The sequence below is a fragment of the Mesoplodon bidens genome (assembly GCF_964165515.1).
Source record: "Mesoplodon bidens genome assembly, chromosome: 8".
Classification (NCBI taxonomy): domain Eukaryota; kingdom Metazoa; phylum Chordata; class Mammalia; order Artiodactyla; family Ziphiidae; genus Mesoplodon; species Mesoplodon bidens.
In genome coordinates, this window is record NC_138165.1 from 42,660,067 (window position 1) to 42,682,069 (window position 22,003).

At 36.8% G+C, this 22,003-nt stretch overlaps 1 protein-coding gene across 1 annotated transcript in view; it reads right to left on the minus strand.

Moving 5' to 3' along the window:
• KCNJ3 (potassium inwardly rectifying channel subfamily J member 3) overlaps window positions 1–22,003 on the minus strand; it is a gene marked incomplete at both ends in the record, with an annotated part of 159,161 nt that overhangs the window by 124,604 nt on the left and 12,554 nt on the right. The window lies entirely within an intron of this gene.

Consider the following 22,003-nt stretch of genomic DNA (forward strand, 5'->3'; position numbering starts at 1 on the left):
GATATCTGGCCAGATTGTTCTTAGCAGGCTCCGAGCTACACACTGAATTTTGATGGGAGTTAGTGAAATAATGCAAAGGAGGCAGAAATGAACAGCTAATGAGCTACTTGAGTTGCCAGACTGGCACTGCATCCAAGAAAAACTTCAAACCAAGTGGTGATACAAAAGGGGAAAAAATTATTAAAACCACAAATCTTTTAGAATCCTGTTCCAAAATATGACCCTGTAAGATGTTTTTATGTCTCTAAAGAGTCCACTGAAGTCTGCAATTGTTTTTCATTTATCTAAACACCAGTGGCTAAGAAAAGTATGGCCTACCATGAAGAAAAGGAAGTAAGGGTTGAGAAAGAGAAAGTTCATAAATACTGTTAATTAGGAAACAATGACAAATTCCATAGCAACAAAATTGTCCTGGGATATCTAGGACATTTCTAATTTTCAAATACAAGCAAATGCAGAATAAGACATGGCAGAAAAATTCACTTTCTACCAAGCTTTTTCTCTACAAGCAGTCTCATAATGATAGGAAAAAAAATAAAGACAAAGTGAGTACTAGCACCTTTTAACCTATTAAGTAGGTGTCTTGGCTTACCTCACAGGGTTTAAGTGGAGACTTTGACATATAAAGGGCAAGATTTTCATTCTAATTTTTAAAAATTTATTTCATCTAAGAAATTATGCACTGCTCAAAATATTCAATTTCTAAAACTCTTCCAGTTGGGACAAGAGAGCTAGAGGAGGTTTTGACCAATGCAATGGAGAGAGAATCTCCTAGGAAAAGTATTTTCCTACAAAAAATGTAAAAGTCTCTCTAGGAGAAAGCTCTGTTATCCTTTCCTCTTCCCTCCTCTTTCTGCTTTTAACTCTGAACTAATGTCTAAAAAATGAGGCAGCCAGGAGATTGGTTCAAGATGGCAGAGTAGAAGGACGTGGGCTCACTCCCTCTTGCGAGAGCAACAGAATCACAACTAACTGCCAAACAATCATTGACAGGAAGACACTGGAACACACCAGAAAATATACCCCACATGCAAAGACAAAGGAGAAGCCTCAGTGAGATGGTAGGAGGGGCGCAATCGCAATAAAATCAAATCCCATAAGCTCTGGGTGAGTGGCTCACAAACTGGAGAATACTTATACAACAGAAGTCCACCCACTGGAGTGAAGGTTCTGAACCCCACATCAGGCTCCCCAACCTGGCGATCTGGCAATGGGAGGAGGAATTCCCAGAGAATCAGACTTTGAAGCCTAGTGGGATTTGACTGCAGGACTTCGACAGGACTGGGGGAAATAGAGACTCCACTCTTAGAGGGCACACACAAAGTAGTGTGTGCATCAGCACCCGGGGGAAGGAGCAGTGACCCCATAGGAGACTGAACCAGACCTACCTGCTAGTGATGGGGGGCCTCCTGCAGAGGCAGGGGGTGGCTGTGGCTCACTGCAGGGACAGGAACATTGGCAGCGGGGGTTCTGGAGAGTAGTCTTTTTTTTTTTTTTTTTGATTCTCTGGTTGATCCCTTCCAGAGTCTGCCATTGGCCCCACCAGGGAGCCTGTGGCCTCCAGTGCTGAGTTGCCTCAGGCCAAACAACCAACAGGGAGGGAATTCAGCCCCACCCATCAGCAGACAAGCGGATAAAAGTGTTACTGAGCTCTGCCCACCAGAGCAACACCCAGCTCTAACTACTCCCAGTCTCTCCCATCAGAAAACTTGCACAAGCCTCTTAGAAAGCCTCATTCACCAGAGGGCAGACATCAGAAGCAAAAAGAACTACAATCCTGCAGTGCATGGAACAAAAACCACATTCACAGAAAGACAAACAAAATGAAAAGGCAGAGGACTATGTACCAGCTGAAGGAAAAAGATAAAACCCCAGAAAAACAACTAAATGAAGTGGAGATAGGCAACCTTCCAGAAAAAGAATTCAGAATAATGATAGTGAAGATGATCCAGGACCTCAGAAAAAGAATGGAGGCAAAGATTAAGAAGATGCAAGAAATGTTTAACAAAGACCTAGAAGAATTAAAGAACAAAACCTAGAAGAATTACAGGACAAACAAACAGAGATGAACAATACAATAACTGAAATGAAAAATACACTAGAAAGAATCAATAGCAGAATAACTTAGGCAGAAGAACGGATAAGTGACCTGGAACAAAGAATGGTGAAATTCACTGCCACAAAACAGAATAAAGAAAAAAGAATGAAAAGAAATGAAGATAGCCTAAGAGACCTCTGTGACAACATTAAATGCACCAACACTCACATTATAGGGGTCCCAGAAGGAGAAGAGAGAGAAAAAGGACCTGAGAAAATATCTGAAGAGATTATACTCAAGAACTTCCCTAACATGGGAAAGGAAATAGCTACCCAAGTCCAGGAAATCAGAGAGTCCCAGGCAGGATAAACCCAAGGAGAAACACGCCAAGACACATAGTAATCAAACTGACAAATATTAAAGACAAAGAAAAATTATTGAAAGCAGCAAGGGAAAAATGACAAATAACATACAAGAGAACTCCCATAAGGTTAACAAATGATTTCTCAGCAGAAACTCTGCAACCCAGAAGGGAGTGACATGATATACTTAAAGTGATGAAAAGGAAGAACTTACAACCAAGATTACTCTACCCGGCAGGGATCTCATTCAGATTTGATGGACAAATCAAAATCTTTACAGACAAGCAAAAGCTAAGAGAATTCAACACCACCAAACCAACTCTACAACAAATACTAAAGAAACTTCTCTAAGTAGGAAACACAAGAGAAGAAAAGAACCTACAAAAACAAACCCAAAACAATTAAGAAAATGGTCACAGGAACATACATACCGATAATTACCTTAAACGTGAATGGATTATATGCTCCAACCAAAAGACACAGGCTCACTGAATGGATACAAAAACAAGACCCATATATATGCTGTCTACAAGAAACCCACTTCAGACCTAGGGACACATACAGACAGAAAGTGAGGGTGTGGAAAAAGATATTCCATGCAAATGGAAATCAAAAGAAAGCTAGAGGAGCAATACTCATATCAGATAAAATAGACTTTAAAATAAAGAATGTTACAAGAGACAAGGAAGGACATTACAGAATGATCAAGGGATCAATCCACGAAGAAGTTATACCAGTTATAAGTATATATGCACCCAACATAGGAGCACCACAATGCATAAGGCAACTGCTAACAGCTATAAAAGAGGAAATCGACAGTAACACAGTAATAGTGAGGGACGTTAACACCTCACTTACACCAATGGACAGATAATCCAAAATGAAAATAAATAAGGAAACACAAGCTTTAAATGACACAATAGACCAGATAGATTTAATTGATATTTATAGGACATTCCATCCAAAAACAGCAGATTACACTTTCTTCTCAAATGCGCATGGAACATTCTTCAGGATAGATCATATCTTGGGTCACAAGTCAAGCCTCAGTAAATTTAAGAAAATTAAAATCATATCAAGCATCTTTTTTGACCACAACACTAGGAGATTAGAAATCAATTACGGGGGGAAAAAACATAAAAAACACGAACACATGGAGGCTAAACAATACGTTACTAAAAAATGAAAGGATCACTGAGGAAGTCAAAGAGGAAATCAAAACATACCTAGAGACAAATGACAATGAAAACACGACGATCCAAAAGCTATGGGATGCAGCCAAAGCAGTTCTAAGAGGGAAGTTTATAGGTATACAAGCCTACCTCAAGAAACAAGAAAAATCTCAAATAAACAATCTAACCTTACACATAAAGGAACTAGAGGAAGAGAACAAACAAAACCCAAAGTTAACAGAAGGAAAGAAATCATAAAGATCAGAGCAGAGATAAATGAAATAGAAACAAAGAAAGCAATAGCAAAGATCAATAAAACTAAAAGCTGGTTCTTTGAGAAGATAAATGAAATTGATAAACCATTAGCCAGTCTCATCAAGAAAAAGAGGGAGAGGACTCAAATCAATAAAATTAGAAATGAAAAAGGACAATGGACATTTCAGATATACAAAGCATCCTAAGAGACTACTACAAGCAATTCTATGCCAATAAAATGGACAACCTGGAAGAAATGGACAAATTCTTAGAAAAATATTATCTTCCAAGACTGAACCAGGAGGAAATAGAAAATATGAACAGACCACTCACAAGTAATAAAATTGAAACTATGATTAAAAATCCTCCAACAAACAAAAGTCCAGGACCAGATGGCTTCACATGTTTGAATGTTTGAATTCTATCAAACATTTAGAGAAGAGCTAACACCCATCCTTCTCAAACTCTTCCAAAATATTGAGGATGAAGGAACACTCCTAAACTCAATCTATGAGGCCACCATCACCCTGATACCAAAGCCAGACAAAGATACTACAAAAAAAGACAATTACAGACCAATATCACTGATGAATACAGATGCAAAAATCCTCAACAAAACACTAGCAAACAGAATCCAACAACACATTAAAAGGATCATACACCATGATCAAGTGGGATTTATCCCAGGAATGCAAGGATTCTTCAATATATGCAAATCAATCAATGTGATACACCATATTAACAAATTGAAGAAGAAAAACCATATGATCATCTCAATAGATGCAGAAAAAGCTTTTGACAAAATTCAACACCCATTTATGATAAAAACTCTCTGGAGAGTGGGCATAGAGGGAACCTACCTCAACGTAATAAAGCCCATATATGACAAACCCTCAGCAAACATCATTCTCAATGGTGAAAAACTAAAAGCATTTCCTCTAAGATCAGGAACAAGACAAGGATGTCCACTCTCACTCTATTATTCAACAGAGTTTTAAAAGTCCTAGCCGTGGCAATCAGAGAAGAAAAAGAAATAAAAGGAATACAAATTGGAAAAGAAGAAGTAAAACTGTCACTGTTTGCAGATGACGTGATACTATACATAGAGAATCCTAAAGATGCCACCAGACAACTACTAGCGCTAATCAATGAATTTGGTAAAGTTGCAGGATACAAAATTAATGCACAGAAATCTCTTGCATTCCTATACACTAATGATGAAAAATCTGGAAGAGAAATTAAGGAAACACTCCCGTTTATCATTGCAACAAATAGAATAAATTACCTAGGAATAAACCTACCTAGGGAGAAAAAAGGCCTGTGTGCAGAAAACTATAAGACACTAGTGAAAGAAATTAAAGATGATACTAACAGAAGGAGAGATATACGATGTTCTTGGATTGGAAGAATCAATATTGTGAAAATGACTTTACTACCCAAAGCAATCTACAGCTTCAGTGCAATCCCTATCAAATTACCAATGACAGTTTTTACAGTACTAGAACAAAAAGTCTTAAAATTTTTATGGAGACACAAAGGATCCTGAATAGCCAAAGCAGTCTTGAGGGAATAAAGCGGAGCTGGAGGAATCAGGCTCCCTGACTTCAGACTATACTACAAAGCTACAGTAATCAAGACAATATGGTACTGGCACAAGAACAGAAATGTAGATTAATGGAACAAGATAGAAAGCCCAGAGATAAACCCACTCACCTATGGTCAGGTAATCTATGACAAAGGAGGCAAGGATATACAATGGAGAAAAGACAGTCTCTTCAATAAGTGGTGCTGGGAAAACTAGACAGCTACATGTAAAAGAATGAAATTAGAACACTCCTTAACACCATACACAAAAGTAAACTCAAAATGGGTTAGAGACCTAAATGTAAGACTGGACACTATAAAGCTCTTAGAGGAAAACATAGGGAGAACATTCTTTGACATAAATCACAGCAAGGTATTTTTTGATCCATCTCCTAGAGTAATGGAAATAAAAACAAAAATAAACAAATAGGACCTAATGAAACTTCAAAGCTTTTGCACAGCAAAGGAAACCATAAACAAGATGAAAACACAACCCTCAGAATGGGAGAAAATATTTGCAAACTAATCAGTGGACAAAGAATTAATCTCCAAAATATATAAACAGCCCATGCAGCTCAATATTAAAAAAACAAACAACCCAATCCAAAAATGGGCAGAAGACCTAAATAGGCATTTCTCCAAGGAAAACATACAGATGGCCAAGAAGCACATGAAAAGCTGCTCAACATCACTAATTATTAGAGAAATGCAAATCAAAACTACCATAAGGTATCACCTCACACCAGTTAGAATGGGCATCAACAGAAAATCTACAAACAACAAATGCTGGAGAGGGTGTGGAGAAAAGGGAACCCTCTTGTACTTTTGGTGAGGATGTAAATTGATATAGCCACTATGGAGAACAGTATGGAGGTTCTTTAAAAAGCTAAAAATAGAATTATCATATGATCCAGCAATCCCACTACTGGGCATATATCCAGAAAAAAAACATAATTCAAAAAGACACATGTACCCCAATGTTCATTGCAGCACTATTTACAATAGCCATGTCATGGAAGCAACCTAAATGTCCATCGACAGATGAATGGATAAAGAAGATATGGTACATACATACAATGGAATATTACTCAGCCATAAAAAGGAACGAAATTGGGTCATTTGTTGAGACATGCATGGACCTAGAGTCTGTCATACAGAGTGAAGTAAGTCATAAAGAGAAAAACAAAATTGTATATTAACGCATATATGTGGAACCTAGAAAAATAGTACAGACGAACCGGTTTGCAGGGCAGAAATTGAGACACAGATGAAGAGAACAAACGTATGGACACCAAGGGGGAACAGAGGCGTGGGGTGGGGGTGGCGGTGTGATGAATTGGGAGATTGGGATTGACATGTATACACTGATGTGTATAAAATTGATGACTAATAAGAACCTGTTGTATAAAAAAATTAATTAAATAAAATTCAAAAAAAACACAGTAAAAATCTTAAAGATTTCATTTTTAAAAAATCAAAAGGCTCTAGTTGATATTATCAGTGAAGTTTTATTTCTTGAAGGAGATTTTTTGAATGTCTAAAAAAATTATTTTTGAAATATGAACCATTAAGTTGCAGGAGAATCTCCCAAGGGAAACACTAAAAATCCAGATGAGTCATAAAAACTCTTTCAGAGTTAAGTAATACTTCTTCACATCTCAGCTCTGCATTAAAGGTAGATATGTAGGATAAAAATAAAATGTAACATTTTACTTTATAAATAATGTAAAGTGAAACATTACATTTATAACACTAGAATAGAATTTACTTTCACCCATTACATCAGACTTTATTTGCCCAGCCAGTTAAGATCATTTTCCAATTTGAAACTACACTGTATTGAGGCATGGCAAAATTACCACGTACAGGCAAAAACCCATTCCTAGGGCACATGACTGCTGGTACAATTCCAAGGAATGAAAGGTGTCAGGGAAAGCATTTTTCAACAGGTTATTTTCTACTCTCACTTTTGCTTGCAGAGTAAAAACCACTGCATGAGCAGGAAATGTATAACAACTTGAAGTTCAATGTGGCAACACAATGAAAGAAAATCCTTGACCCCAAGGAAAAATGGACTTATCTATACTTATTTTCCCTTAGATCAATTTAAAATGTATTTTACCCAAAAAATAGGGCAGAATTTATCTATATTTAGCACTCACTGAACTAAGTTATCCTTATAATAGCAAAGCTCAAAATATAATAATAATAATAGCAGCTTTTGGTTAATCTTAAGTGTTCTCATAAGAAAGCACATTTATACGAACACACACATCAACAATTTGTAAGTTCAGATACTCATAGTATCTTCTTAGTTAGATATTGTCACTAATAGACTAATCTCCATGACTATAAAAATTGTCATTTTTATCTTCACACAAAGCATTCATCTAATTTTAACATATATCAAATTTCTGAGATTGTTTTTCTTCACAGAGTCATAATTTTATTTCTTAAAGAATTCTGAAAGACAGTTGGGGTGTTATTCAAAAGTGCTCTCTAGAACTTAATTTTAAATTATAGAGTACAAATATATAACTGAATGAATTCAATATCTTCACAGATTTCTTCTAAAAAAGGTTTTTAAATTCCAATTCTAATTTGACACTTTATTTTTTATACCACACTGTAGTGGATCTTTAAAAGATCAAGTTGAAGACAAACTCATTCTATGTATCTAAATTTTTTTAAAGAATAAATTTTTGCAACAAATTTTGATTGAAAATAATAATTTAGGACCATTTATTTTAACTAAAGTATTGAGCATATCTCATCTGATTTACAAAATTTACATATCATATTGATGTAAAGCATTTTTCAAAAGCTAAAGAAATCCAAACCATATCCATTTTACATATCTTTCTTCTCCCAGGAGGTACAAAATGAACATAGAAAACAATGAAATGAGAAAGACAATGTTATATACACTACTGTTACTTATTTTACACGCTATTATCCAGATACCTTAGGTACAAATCTGATCATCGCACTCTCCTGCTCTAAAACCTGTTATACCTTCTTTTTTGCCCAATAAATTGAAGCTCTGGCCCTCAGGCCTATCCATGATCTCCCAATACATATCCAGCCTTACCTTTTGGGCTTATTCCACTTGGTACATCTCATTCTTTAGTCAAAATCTGAATTTAGAAACTCTTCTGCTATATAGTCCCTGCATTCCGCACCCCCAGGTATGCAGCTGCTTCATCTTGTGTCTTCTCCTTCATCTTCAGACATCAAATTTCATCAAGGGCAACATGAAATTTTACATACTTCAAGTTTTCAACAAATCTTTTCCAACATCCTAGCCAAAAGTGGATGCTTCTTCAAACTTCCCCTAGCAACAACTTTTCATCTAAATTACTGCTCTAACACCCTAATTGATCAACCCGTCTCTAGTTTTTCCTGTTTAATATTTTTTATAAGGTCAGCCAGAGTGATTTTTTTTCCTTAAAATGCAGTTATGATCATGTCATCCTTCTGCTTAAAAGTCATCTGTGGCTCCTCATTACTCGAAACAATTAAGTGCAAAAGCATAAATGACTAAAAGTGCTACATTTTCCAGCCTTGATTCTTGCACCACTATCTCCTGAAACGCCTTTATTTCTCCATTACCCTATATATATTCTATCTCTAACCATGTAAATATCATTCAGTACCTTAAACACAGCAAGTTTTCTGTTTCTGTTACACTTGGGGTCTCTTCCAACTTTGTTCACTCTTCCAATAATACTCTTTCCACCCCTCTTGGCCTAGCTAACTCCCTTATCCTTTCTAAGCATAGGTTGTGGCCTTTACACATCTCCCACTAACATGGTTTATTTCCCAATTTACATTACTCTCACTGCCTGAGTAAGTGTTATCTCTCACTGGATCATGAGTTTTGCTGGCTGCGGCCCTCAGACTTTCTTATTCATCACTGTGTACCCAGTGCCTGGAACAGTGCTTGAAATACAGAGGTTGCTTAATACATAGTTATCAAAAAATATGATGATCTCAATAACTACCAGTTGTATTGTATTTACCCAAAAAAAGGACTTTGCAATGTTGTTCAAGACCAGGCCTATTTATAAGGCATATATCTCTTGCCTGGCCTTCCTCTCTACTCGGCTAGGCAACTAGCTGATCTGATCTAAAATTTAAACTCTAGTAATAGGGAGAAAATCCTTGACATGTCTCAAAAAAATGTAATCTCCATCATTATAAATTATTTTGAAGAAGATAAGCAAGAATTGCATTTAGATAAGTGAATCATTGTTGGTGATGAGAAGAATGCCACAGTAAGAGTCAAAGTGCAAAAATATATTCCAGACTCTTCCACCAACTGGTTCTGAAAAGATGGGCAAGTTGTTTTACCTCACTGAATCAGAGTTTCCATTTCCGATTTAACTAGATTATCACTAAGGTGAACTTTATCTTTATAATACTATCATTCCAATTCTACTATTCAATTAGGTGACAGCTAAGTTTTAAAAATCATAAATGTGCCTTTTTTTTCTTCCTCTCAACTTTCTCTGGTTCCAATAATATTATGGCTTCTTGTGTAAAGAAAAGGAAGAAATATGTTTATTTGAAGCTGAAAATAGCATATTAGATTTAACCAAGCATATCCAAGCCAGGGAAGACATCATATTGGGCAGATATGATTAAATGATCAGTTCAAATAAGGTACAATATTTTAACTGATATCTGTAGTACTGGTCTAGTAGAACCTGGAGTATAGGAGGGCACTCTGTAAAGGTTAGGTCCCTTCTTTAGTAAGGTTTTAGACACATTTAAAAGATAAGCAAAATTCAGCTTGTTAGACCGAATTTAAACAATAGTAAATAACTGAATAAAAAACAATAGACCATCAGTGTATTGCATAAGAGAGACATTGAAAGTTCAAGACCAAAGTCTGTCCTCGATTTTAACAAATTGGCCTTAAAAACTTAAGGCTCTGAAACGCTTTGATAAGGGATTATGGTGAGTTGCTACCATTTTGTAATTTACAGGCTATAAAATGTTAAAACCTTAACTAAATGAAGAGAATAATCCAAATAAGCTTAACAAACCTTTGCATTTAATGTATACAAATTAAAATGGAGGGTAATGAAGCATATTTGAAAAAAGCCACTGGAAGAAATGTAGTGCAAAGCAAAACCAGAAAGAAACAGATAACACATGTTAAAACATTTTTGGAACCGATAATGCTAATCTGAATAAATACACACATACAAAGAGGCTACATCATTTTCTCTCTGTATTCTCTAAGTAGTGCTGCCAAATACGGAAGGATTGGAGCCATTTCTGGGGAACTGCTGAATCAGGAGCATGAGTCAGAAAGTAAACCCTTAGCACCGAAAAAGTACTAAAAAAAAGTGCTGGGAGCTTATACACAGACATACACTCAGTTCCTAAGGTCGAAACGTTCTATAATCATCAATGCACCCTGTGCTCTTCACTTCCCAGAGTTATCCCCTCATATTATGTGTATTTGGAAGAAAGTTTTCCTCTCATGGACTCGGATTTTACCTGTATCTAAATGTTGAGATATGTTACAGAGTTGGTACTACATGTGCCTAAATAGGGCTTTGAAAACTAACGTCAGGACATTTTCCAACTTAAATGACAAGAAATCTAAAATAAAATTAAACGAAATAAAATAAAAGGCCTAAATTAAATTAAAAATTATTTACAGGTGTACGAAAAGTTTGCTTGACAGTAATTTAGGAAGACTAAGATGCTCTTTCGTCAAAAGCCTTTAAGATCTAAGCATCCCTCTGAAATAGTCTAGACATCACTCTTCTTTGAACTAGGCAGCAGGAATGATCATAACTAGAGCTACTTTCAGGCTCATGAATCTATTTTTGGCACAAGACATTCAGCAAATACACCCCACCTATAACGAACACAATGTAGGTTACAAAGGTAAGTCATCCTTGGACAACAAAGAATTAATCGTCTTCCTTCCTCCCCTGCCCCATGCTGAGAGCTTCTCAATGTTGTAGTGGCACTTTGTTACCATCATTAATAAATATTAAAATGCCACAGCTTACAAAATAACTTCATATATTTTTATTTTATTCAACATTCATTTTCAACTGCAACAATAACAATGGCAGCCATGACTTCCCACTTGAATTGCAGTTCTGAGCTCTCCTCTGTGAGCTGAATGGGTCATTGATCCTAGCTCTTTTTCAAATAAAGCCTAGAACAAAGTAGTAACTAATCAAAGTGAAGCAATGCAAAGTGGGTCTAGAATCCTTATTTGCAAGATAAACTCACTCTATCTGGATCTCAAATCTTACTCACTCATTATCCATTTCCTATTAAAAGCATATTTCTCTTTAATCTCTGCAATCTCCACAATATTTACCCCAGAAAACAAAGCCCTCAAATAGTTTAGCTTTAATGACTAGTAGTCAGCATTAGTCTTAGTGTAAAGTTATGAAAAAATTGTCCTTTTGAACTTTGCAGTAAGCATAATGATAATCCCTCTATGAAACGGTAAATACTTGCATGCAGTGTTCTGGTCAAATCCATGTGTAGTGATTTCAATGATCAGAATTCTCTCCAGGAGTGAGTGGCACTAACATCCTTGTTTGGTATTTATATTACATCTTCACACAATGTTCCACAATAGCTATCACATCTTGTTCTTCCTTATGATGATGAATAGCAAGGCATTTTAATTCATACTCCTGATTTTCACCGTTTTCCACCCACATTAATTTGCATTTGGCTACATTGATCAGCACAGTCTGAATCGACACAAAGCTTCATCTCTTTAACAGTTAAATCAGTGAATTTGGGGTAAAGCAGATTGCTCTCCATAATGTGGGTGGGCTTCATCCACTCATTTGAAGCCTGAATAGAACAAAAGAGTGTCCTTGCTGAACAACAGAGAATTCTCCATAAGAATGCTTTCGGACTTCATCTGCACCATCAGCTCTCCTGCATATCAAGCCTGCTGGCCCACACTACAGATTTTGGACTCACCAGCCTCCATAATTGTATAAGCCAATTATTTATAATACATATATACACATTCTAAAAAAAAAAAAAGCTTCATCTCTGAAGACTTCAGAAATTTAAAGAGCTATGTTCTCTTTCATTTTTACCACATGCCAATATGCTAAATTAGTCCAAAATATTTCAGCTAAGTAGTTAATTCAATAAATATTAGTGGCTTTACTAGCTAAAATTGAGTAGTTCTCAAACTTTAATGTTCTTAATAAGAATCACCTGGGTGCCTATCACAAATGCAAATTTCCTGATTCACAAACATCAGATATTTGAACACTAAGTCTAGGCAAAGGCTCCAAAGTCAGCATTTTAATAAGCTTCCCATGGGATTACAATGCAAGTAGTACCAGAACTTTACCTTGAAAATCTCTGAAAATTACTTAGTTAATGTCTGAACTATGAAGTTCCTTGTCACTGGACTACGCCACATCTTAACCAAAACTGCTTTCCCCCATTACAATCCCCCTTGCTTACATTTAACAATTAGCTTGATTATCTACAAGGTTTGCTGAATTCTTTTATCATATGTGCTATAGGCAAGATTGTGACAAATACAGTGTCAACCCTCCCCAACTCACCTCATCCCCAGTAATTTACCCATGCCACCCTCCGGCACAACAAATGAGAAACTTCATTCTAAAATGCTAAGAATTGTATTAATTAAATATTCTATACAAGATAGCAGTGAAAATAATAGAGAAAACAACATGTGAAAATATTCTTTTTATGTATTTTTGAGGCTTCAGTGTTGAATGTGGAGTGTGGAAAACAGTGGAGTAACTCCAATCATAAGTTTGAAAAGACCTATTCCATTACCAATGAAGCAAACTTCTCCATTAAATTGAAGCAGACATCTAGGAAGGCTTAACTAACATTCCTGACTGCTAAATTGGGTGACTAACCAACATTTCTGACTGCTAAGTTGGGTGACTAACCATCCCAGTTTGCTCAGAGTTCCTGGTTTAACACTGAAAGACTCATGCCCCAGAAAACCTTTCAGTTTCAGGCCAATGGAGATAGTTCGTCATCCTACTTCATGCCTCAATATTTAGGCATTAATTTTTTAAAGTCCCTGGAAAAAGTCTATAACAGCCTATCAAAAGAAAATGATAAACTAGGATTTTATTTAGGAATTGTTCATAAAAAATTGCCTTATATTAAAAAAGACTCTATGTTTCTCAAAAATTTGAGTTTTATTTTGACTCAAATTATTGAAAAGGTATCTCTAAAAGAGAAAAAAACACAATTAAGGAATAATAAATATTAAAATATATATATAATCATAGAAGTTACTTAGAGGAGGGTAGTTTGATTTCCAATATATAGCGATCCACGGATCATGGACTTTTACTTGATAAGGTAAGTCTTCTGAAACACCAGCAATTACTTTAAAAGGTAATAGCAATCTGGGCAGGAATAGGGAAACCAGAGAGGTAAACAAGACATCCCTGATGTAGGTCCTGACTACAACAGATACAAGGAGCTCACAGGCTAATGATTCAGAACCTGCAATAAGGAAGGATGAATAAAATTTCCAATGGTCAGGAGAGAGCTAGCTCATTTGCAGTAACACTAGGGGTTTGCTATCACTATCTTCTGAAGGATCATTAAAGTGTAACGATTAATTACAGCTCATAAAGCTAAATATTGTAGAATCATTCATAGAGGAAAATTGTAGGCACATCTCAATTATTCACAAGCTGAGCTTCTGCTCTGTGATTTACTCATTAGGAAATTTCCAACTGTTTTTTCACTAGTCAGAAGAGTCAGTGGCTTGTTCGTGCTGTTTTATTTCTTTATCTCAATTTTTTTTGTTTCTCTGGGTGTCTCAGCTTCTTCTAAGTAGCCATGGGGAAATTCAATGGGAAGGATCCTGGAGCACTTTTTCCCATTCTTGTTTAATTATAAGTAACTGCTTTGGAACCAGAGGCCTTTTTCATTACTTTCAACAGTCACATAGTTGCCTGAGTCAGACAATTTCATGCAGGACCCAATTATCTCTGGTCTGGCCTACTGTTAACAGCTAACACCTGGTCTGTCTCCACTCTCAGCCCCACTCAATCCATCCTCCACCTGCAGCCAGAGGGATTTTTTTTTTTAATAATTTATTTATTTATTTTTGGCTGTGTTGGGTCTTCATTTCTGTGCGAGGGCTCTCTCTACCTGAGGCAAGCGGGGGCCACTCTTCATCGCGGTGCGCGGACCTCTCACTATCGTGGCCTCCCGCTGTGGAGCACACGCTCCAGACGCGCAGTCTCAGCAGCCGTGGCTCACGGGGCCAGTCGCTCCGCGGCATGTGGGATCCTCCCAGACCAGGGCTCGAACCCGTGTCCCCTGCATCGGCAGGCAGACTCCCAACCACTGCGCCACCAGGGAAGCCCCAGAGGGATCTTTGAATCTTACAAATATGATCATGGCATTCTCCTGCTTCAAGTCCTTCAAGGGCTTTATCGCTTATAGGATTAGGTTCAAACCATGCCTCAAGGATAGGCTCATCTCCAGCCAACTCCCCTCCGCCTGTCCTCTACTCAGACCATACTAAATTTGACTCCTCTAACAAAATGAATTCTCATTTGCTGTTCCTTGGGCCAGAATGCCCAGCTCTCCTTACCCTCTGTAAGACCTTCTACTTCACCTTCTTGTCTCACCTCATGCTGTGTCCTCTGCCGGGGGGCAGGGGGCTTTCTCAGACTCCTTAAGAACAAATCCTGGGCTTCCCTCGTGGCGCAGTGGTTGAGAGTCCGCCTGCCGATGCAGGAGACACGGGGTCGTGCCCCGGTCCGGGAAGATCCCACATGCCGTGGAGCAGCTGGGCCCGTGCGCCATGGCCGCTGAGCCTGCGCGTCCGGAGCCTGTGCTTCGCAACGGGAGAGGCCACAGCAGTGAGAGGCCCGCGTACCGCAAAAAAAAAAAAAAAGAACAAATCCATCCGAGACCACTACTCTAGACCTATACTGTAGCGTGACATAACATCTGTTTGAGCACATATTGCTAACACTCAATTTAGCTCAACTTCTTTCTCCCTTTGGACTGTGGGCTTCCTCCTTAATCATCTTTGTACTATCTTACACCTACTATAATATGGATAATCAACAAGCATTTGTTGATCAATTTCCTATAAGAAAACAATTTATGACTCAGAAAGCAAGCTTATAAAAAGAGAGCAACTCTATTAAAATCAGTTAAAAATAACAACAAACAGATCAGAAGTGTTTACTGGTATCTACTACTTTCTGCAACCTATGATATACATTTAAAAAAAAAAACAGCCTCAAAACAAAGTCCTTAGTCAATCTTGGCAGTTTACAGTTTATCTGGAGATGCAATAAAGCACATAAGAGATGAATGTGAAAAAATTATACATGTATATATAAAGAAAATATTTTAATAATAGTAGACAGACTACTAGGGACAGGGTTTTGCAAAATAATGTGCTAATTATACAAGCAATTTATTCAAGCAATAAATTGGAAGCAAAATGAGAAATAGTGACTGAGAACTCATGAAATAAAATTCATAGCCAATAGATACCATAATTTCAACCTTGCTAGTAATCAAAAAGAATAAAATAATGTCAAATAGACAAAAATGAAACCAATTATAATATCCATTGTTGGCAAGGGTATGAGGAAATAAGCACCTTCATAGCCAGTTGTAAATTGGTACCAACTTTCTGTATAGCAACCCTGAAATAGATATTAAAAACCAGCAGATGTATATGTCCCTTTACCTAGGAATTCCATCTTTAGGAATTTATATAAAATAGTAAAGTTGGTGGTAAATAAATTAAAACTATGGACTATAGAGTATTTATCTCATTAAAAAGGAAATGCCTAAAAATTCCAGACGAGATAGGTAATAAAAATTAAGATAGATACATAATTGGCATACAATAAAGCCATTAAGATGAATGGTGTAGAACTGTAATTTGACATGAAAGACGTTAAAATCATATTATACAATAAAGCAAGTTATAAAACAGTACATAGAGCATAATATAACAATATATCTGAATACAGACACCTGAAAGGTTAATGACCAATACATTAACTGTATAGTAGCTGAAAATAAGAGTAAGGTTTTTATTTTGCATATTTGTATTTTTAAAATTTTTTCTATAATGAACATGTATTTAATAGCCCCTTCACAGTAAAAAAAAAAAAAATGTATTTTAAATAAGTGTTTAAAGGAAAGCACATGGACTAAAGTGCCCAGGGAAGACTGAACAAATATGGCAGTTCTTATGCCATGTAAGAGAAGACAGAAATGCTATCCTAGGTAGTGAAAATGGTATTATCACAGACATGGGAATCAACAGTGAGCACCAGTGTATGGACGTTATAGTAAGCAGGGCAGCCTAATTGTCTCAGGAAGGAACACATGCTTTTTTTTTTTTTTTTTTTGCGGTACGCAGGCCTCTCACTGCTGTGGCTTCTCCGGTTGTGGAGCACAGTCTCTGGACGCGTAGACTCAGTGGCCATGGCTCACGGGCCCAGCCACTCCACGGCATGTGGGATCTTCCCGGACCGGGGCACGAACCCGTATCCCCTGCATTGGCAGGTGGACTCCCAACCACTGCGCCCCAAGGGAAGCCCAACACATGCATTTTGACTGGCAGTCATTAGGGATTTTTGAGCACAGGTATATCATGATAGTAGTGTTGTAAGCACATTCATCAGGCAAACATTCAATAGTGCACAATCTGCATGTAAGCAGATACTAAATCCATTCCTGAGACAACTACTGTGATTTAGAAGTACTATTATGTGAACTTTCAGAAGAAGAGTTGAATTACAGAGACACCACTAACAGAGAGCAGAAGCCAGGTAACTGCTCCCTTGGAGCATTTACAACTGCTCAACATCTACCTGAAATCCCCTTCAAAGCAAAGGGATTTGTTTTACTCAAGATACTGTGCTTGGGCTTAAATGTCACCTTCTCATTGCAGCCTACTCTGACTTCCCTACACTCCCAAACCCTTTTGCCTTGCTTTACTTTTTTTCCATAGCACTTATTTTCTAACATTCTAAATGAGGCACTTCATCATTTTGCTGTCTGATTTCCATATATGATTATAAATACCCACAAGAGCAAGAATTGTGTCTTGTTAACTAATGTGTCCCCAGGGTCTAGAATACTGTTTAGCCTGTAATAGGTGCTCAACAAATATTGTGGAATGAACAACTTAATTGGGAATAAAAAAGAAAGAAAAAGGGAGGAGGTCTTCGACAAAAGAGCCATGATTAATAAGGACAAACATTCCAGATGAGGATGTAATTTGAGGGTAAGATGACTACTTGGTATTTACACAAGTTGACTCTGAATTAAAATAGTGACATCCGAGTGGACAAATGTCCTGGAAATCAATGGCATATATAAAGCCACAGCAGGTGAGAGATTTCATAGCTGGAGATAACAGAAATAATGGACTTGTGCTTATTTGTGGGTTCATTTTTAAAAATCGAGTATCTAGATTCAAGAAGAAAGAAGTCAAGGGCAGAGATCCAGGAAAAATTTATAAGAAGAGGGAGCCATGCAGGGTATAAGGAACACCTGGAAAATAAAAATTAGAAGAAACAGAAAAAGAGGGAGAGGGAAAATGTGGTGTCCCTGAATCCCAGAAAGAGCCTTGAGTATAAAGGAATAAATAACCGGATTACGTTTTTCATGAAGAAAGACCTGGACATGTTTGAGAACAAAGAGAGTCAAAGGGATTTTAGGTATTAGGTATAGTAAGTATTGGCACTTGAGTCACAGGTAATAAACATGATGATAAAGCAGGTGCTTTTGGACAAGAATAAAGACATTTTCCTCACAGACACCAGCAAAGAAAAAGGGGAGATAACCATGAGAAAAGGATAAGGAGAGTTAAAAAAAGTATACAAATTGAAGTGTCACATTCTTTTCGATAAACTAGGTGGAGAGTAGTAGGCCTAGGAAGGGACAGGACAGCTGGGACTGGGGGCATGGAAGGAAAGAAAAGGTCTAAAATAGATCCCATGGGGAGAGAGCCTGGGAGTGCAGAAAAGATAATTAAGAAGACTGCCAAATAGCAGCAGAGAGCAGATTGAAGTTTGAAAGCATGGAGTTCTAATGAGCCAAATCTGCAATGCTGTTTGCCTCTAGCAGTGCTCTCCCTCCTGGGAGAATCAGCAAAGAGAGCAACAGTTAGAGGTAACCTATGTTTAGAAATTTGCTATGTGAGCCAAGAAGCAAAGGTTATACATGAAGAGGCAAATGTTGTGTTCCTTGTTGGAAGTGAAAGTCCAACTCATTGGAAGCAAAGAAGGCAACAATTCCTGAACCTGACAATGAGGAGTATTTCCAAGGAAGTGGGGAAAGTAATTATTGTGAGTCCTGAGCTGGAAGCTGAAACTTTCAAGGAAATGAGAAAGCTTCTAATTTTTCATCCCCCTCCTCACCACCACTACCACTCCCGCTGAGACTACAGGAAGGGAAGAAGCAAAAACTAAATGACATCAGAAGATTCTCATCAGAGGATCGCGGCAAAGTGAGCAATTATGTGCCTGTCTTGGGGGCTGGGGACTGTGTGGGTAGTACTGTTAATACGGTAAAGTGGTAACGGTCTAAAGTTTTACGCATTCCCTAGGCATTGGGGTCACTGGGTTTTAAATAAACTACATGCAATCCACTAGGGGAAAAAATGTGTGTTTTATTTTGTTATATAGAGTTTGAGATTACTAAATTATTACTCTAGCATTTAAATGCAGGCTTTGCTTTTGAATCGAATCCCAGCACTCGCTGTCGATGCGATGCAATCATCTGTAGTGCAGAGGTGCACCCACACCCCCCACCCCCGACCTCTCAGACTTCTCCTCACCCCACTCTCCACATTGTTCACTCTGCTCTAACCACCACCACTTTCTTTTAGTTCCTGGAATCAATCAGGCTGGTTCCCGACTCAGGACCCTTGTACCAGCTGTTTCTCAGCCTCTGCTGTGTTCTCCCTCCAGACAGGCCCAGGAGGTCCTTCTTGACAGGCAGGTCTCCGCTTAGGTGTCACCTTCTCAGGGAGACCTTTCCTAACCGTCAACCTAAGCCTGGGATGCACTCTTTGTTCCATAACCTTGTTTTGTTTTGATTTTTATTCCTGACACATTATTATGTGATAATACCTTGCTTATTTATGTTTTTGTTTTGTTTTGCAGTCTTCCTCCTCCAGTTAGAATATAACTTTCATAAGGAAAGGGATTCTGACTGTCTTGGTCACCACTATATTGTCAGTATTTCAAATATTTCCAAGCACACAGCATACATTCAGTTATTTGTCTAGTGAATGAATTAATGATTTAAAAAACTTGGTGTTTTAATGTTAAATATGATGGAAAGTTACATTGTTGAGTAAACATTTAGTCACAAGCCTGTATAACAAAAAACACTGGAGCTAAAATGGTATTATTGATGTCTCAAAACATCACAAAAGATCATATTTGTCTTATTCCAAGCAATAAATATTATGAGAAAGTATTGTGAATGGGAGGATAAAGGAGGAAACATCCTGAAAAATGAATCTAAATAAATCTCAGTATAACTTTAAATGATCATATGGACATAAGAATGTTTATGTTATTTTTACCAGACTCAGGGAGGTCTGAAAATATAGACAGGTTTTTCAGAGTTTGAAAAATGTGTGATTTAATCAGTTAGGGCATATACACAAACAAAATGTCAGATAAATTTTCCACAAAATGAATTCTAAAAATTATTCATAATGTTTTTTCTGTTATTCTTGCTATATTAAATCTAGAGAACAGGCTTAGTTAAGAGGTTAAGAGGAGGCAGGCTTTAATCTTTTCTCCATAAAAGGCAATCTCTAAATAAGAAATTCAGTCTCCAGTCAAGTTTTCACATTTTCTGTGGAAAGTAGTCTCTACCAGTTCATAATTTAAAAAAAAGAAAAAAAGGGGGAGAGGGCAGAAAATGGTAAAATGAAATCTACAGTCCTAATGGATAATTTAATGTCATGAAACTCCAAATGACTTTATGTAGAATATCATTTACTAACCATGATCCTCTGAAATCTGATGAAGACACATCAGTTAAGTCAAGAATACATAGGTGTATTTTAAAAACAACCTGATTCAATATTCCCTTAAGATGCCTCTGTAGAAGTCAAAAATCAAAAAAATATATAATGAATAAGGAAGCCTAAGACAAATCCAAATTGAGAGACATTCTACAAAATACCTGGCCTGTACTCTTCAAGTACATCAAGGTCAAGAACACAAAGTAAGGTTGAGGAACTATTTCATCATGAGACTGAGAAGACAAGTAAACAAATGAGGGCATAATCCTAAAATTGATGCTGAACCAGGAAAAAAAGGGCTATGATGGAAATTACTGAGAAGACAAGTAAACAAATGAGGGCATAATCCTTAAATTGATGAACCAGGAAAAAGGGGCTATGATGGAAACTACTAGGACAACTGATAAAATGTGAAGGTAGACTATGAGCTAAATAATAGCACTGTATCATTGTTTAATATCCTGTTTTTTTCTTAATTGCACTGTGATTTTGTAGAAAAATTTTCTCATTCTTAAGAAATACACACTAACCAGAGATAAGTAGGAAAAATGGTTGGATGGATGGATGGATAGATAGATAGATAGATAAATAGGTAGATAGATAGATAGAACTAGTGAAAGATTTCTAAGACTGTCAAGTGAAACAGAAACTTCACTCGTGGCAGTGATTAGAATAATAATAAGCAATTAATAAACTATAACCAGCTGTGTCAAAGATAGAACCATATGCTTTAAAAATAAGTCAGTAAAAACATCTGCTGTTTAAGCTCTAACAATGTATTATTACTTCAATAAACGAGACAAATAAAAACTAAAATTTAAATGTAAATATTTCTTGAACTAGAAGCCTTTATAAATTGGTTTCACTATTTATCAATATATGATATTTTAGAAATATACTATGACATCAATTCAATTTTAAGTTAAAAAACTGGAGAATTTAAACCATGAAATTGGCCACAGAAATCAAATCCCAGATATAGATTGATGAAGTAAGTCTTTACTCACTGTTCTCAAAAACCTTAAATTTTAAAGTGAAGCACTAATGATAATAAAATAATAGTAATACAACGGGTAGCTTCAAGGTGGTTATTATATCATTCTCCTTTTAGAGAGATGGGAAAAAAAGTTTACGGAGATTAAGTATCTTGCCCAAATTTCAAATTGGTGTTATGTAACAGATGTATAAGATCACAGTGACTTTCCTCCCCCTGCCCCTTAGACAAAGCTTTATATCAAGATGGGAGATTCTTTCATTATGTAACGTCTCCCACCGTGATATAAGGCTCGAATGTATCTATGCTATTGCCGATGTTACTTTCAATGCTATAGTTTATACATAATAACTAGCACTTTAAGATTATTAGAATGATATTGGTAGAAAAAAAGTTAAAAGCTAAAGTATTTCTTGCTTTCTCACTACTTGTAGCAAGGGTAAAACTCAAGATAGATAGATATAATTATGTAAATATTCCATTTTAGTCTCAAGCATCCAGCAGGTTCCAAACCAACTGGCAATGCTTAGGCCCCAAATAATATAC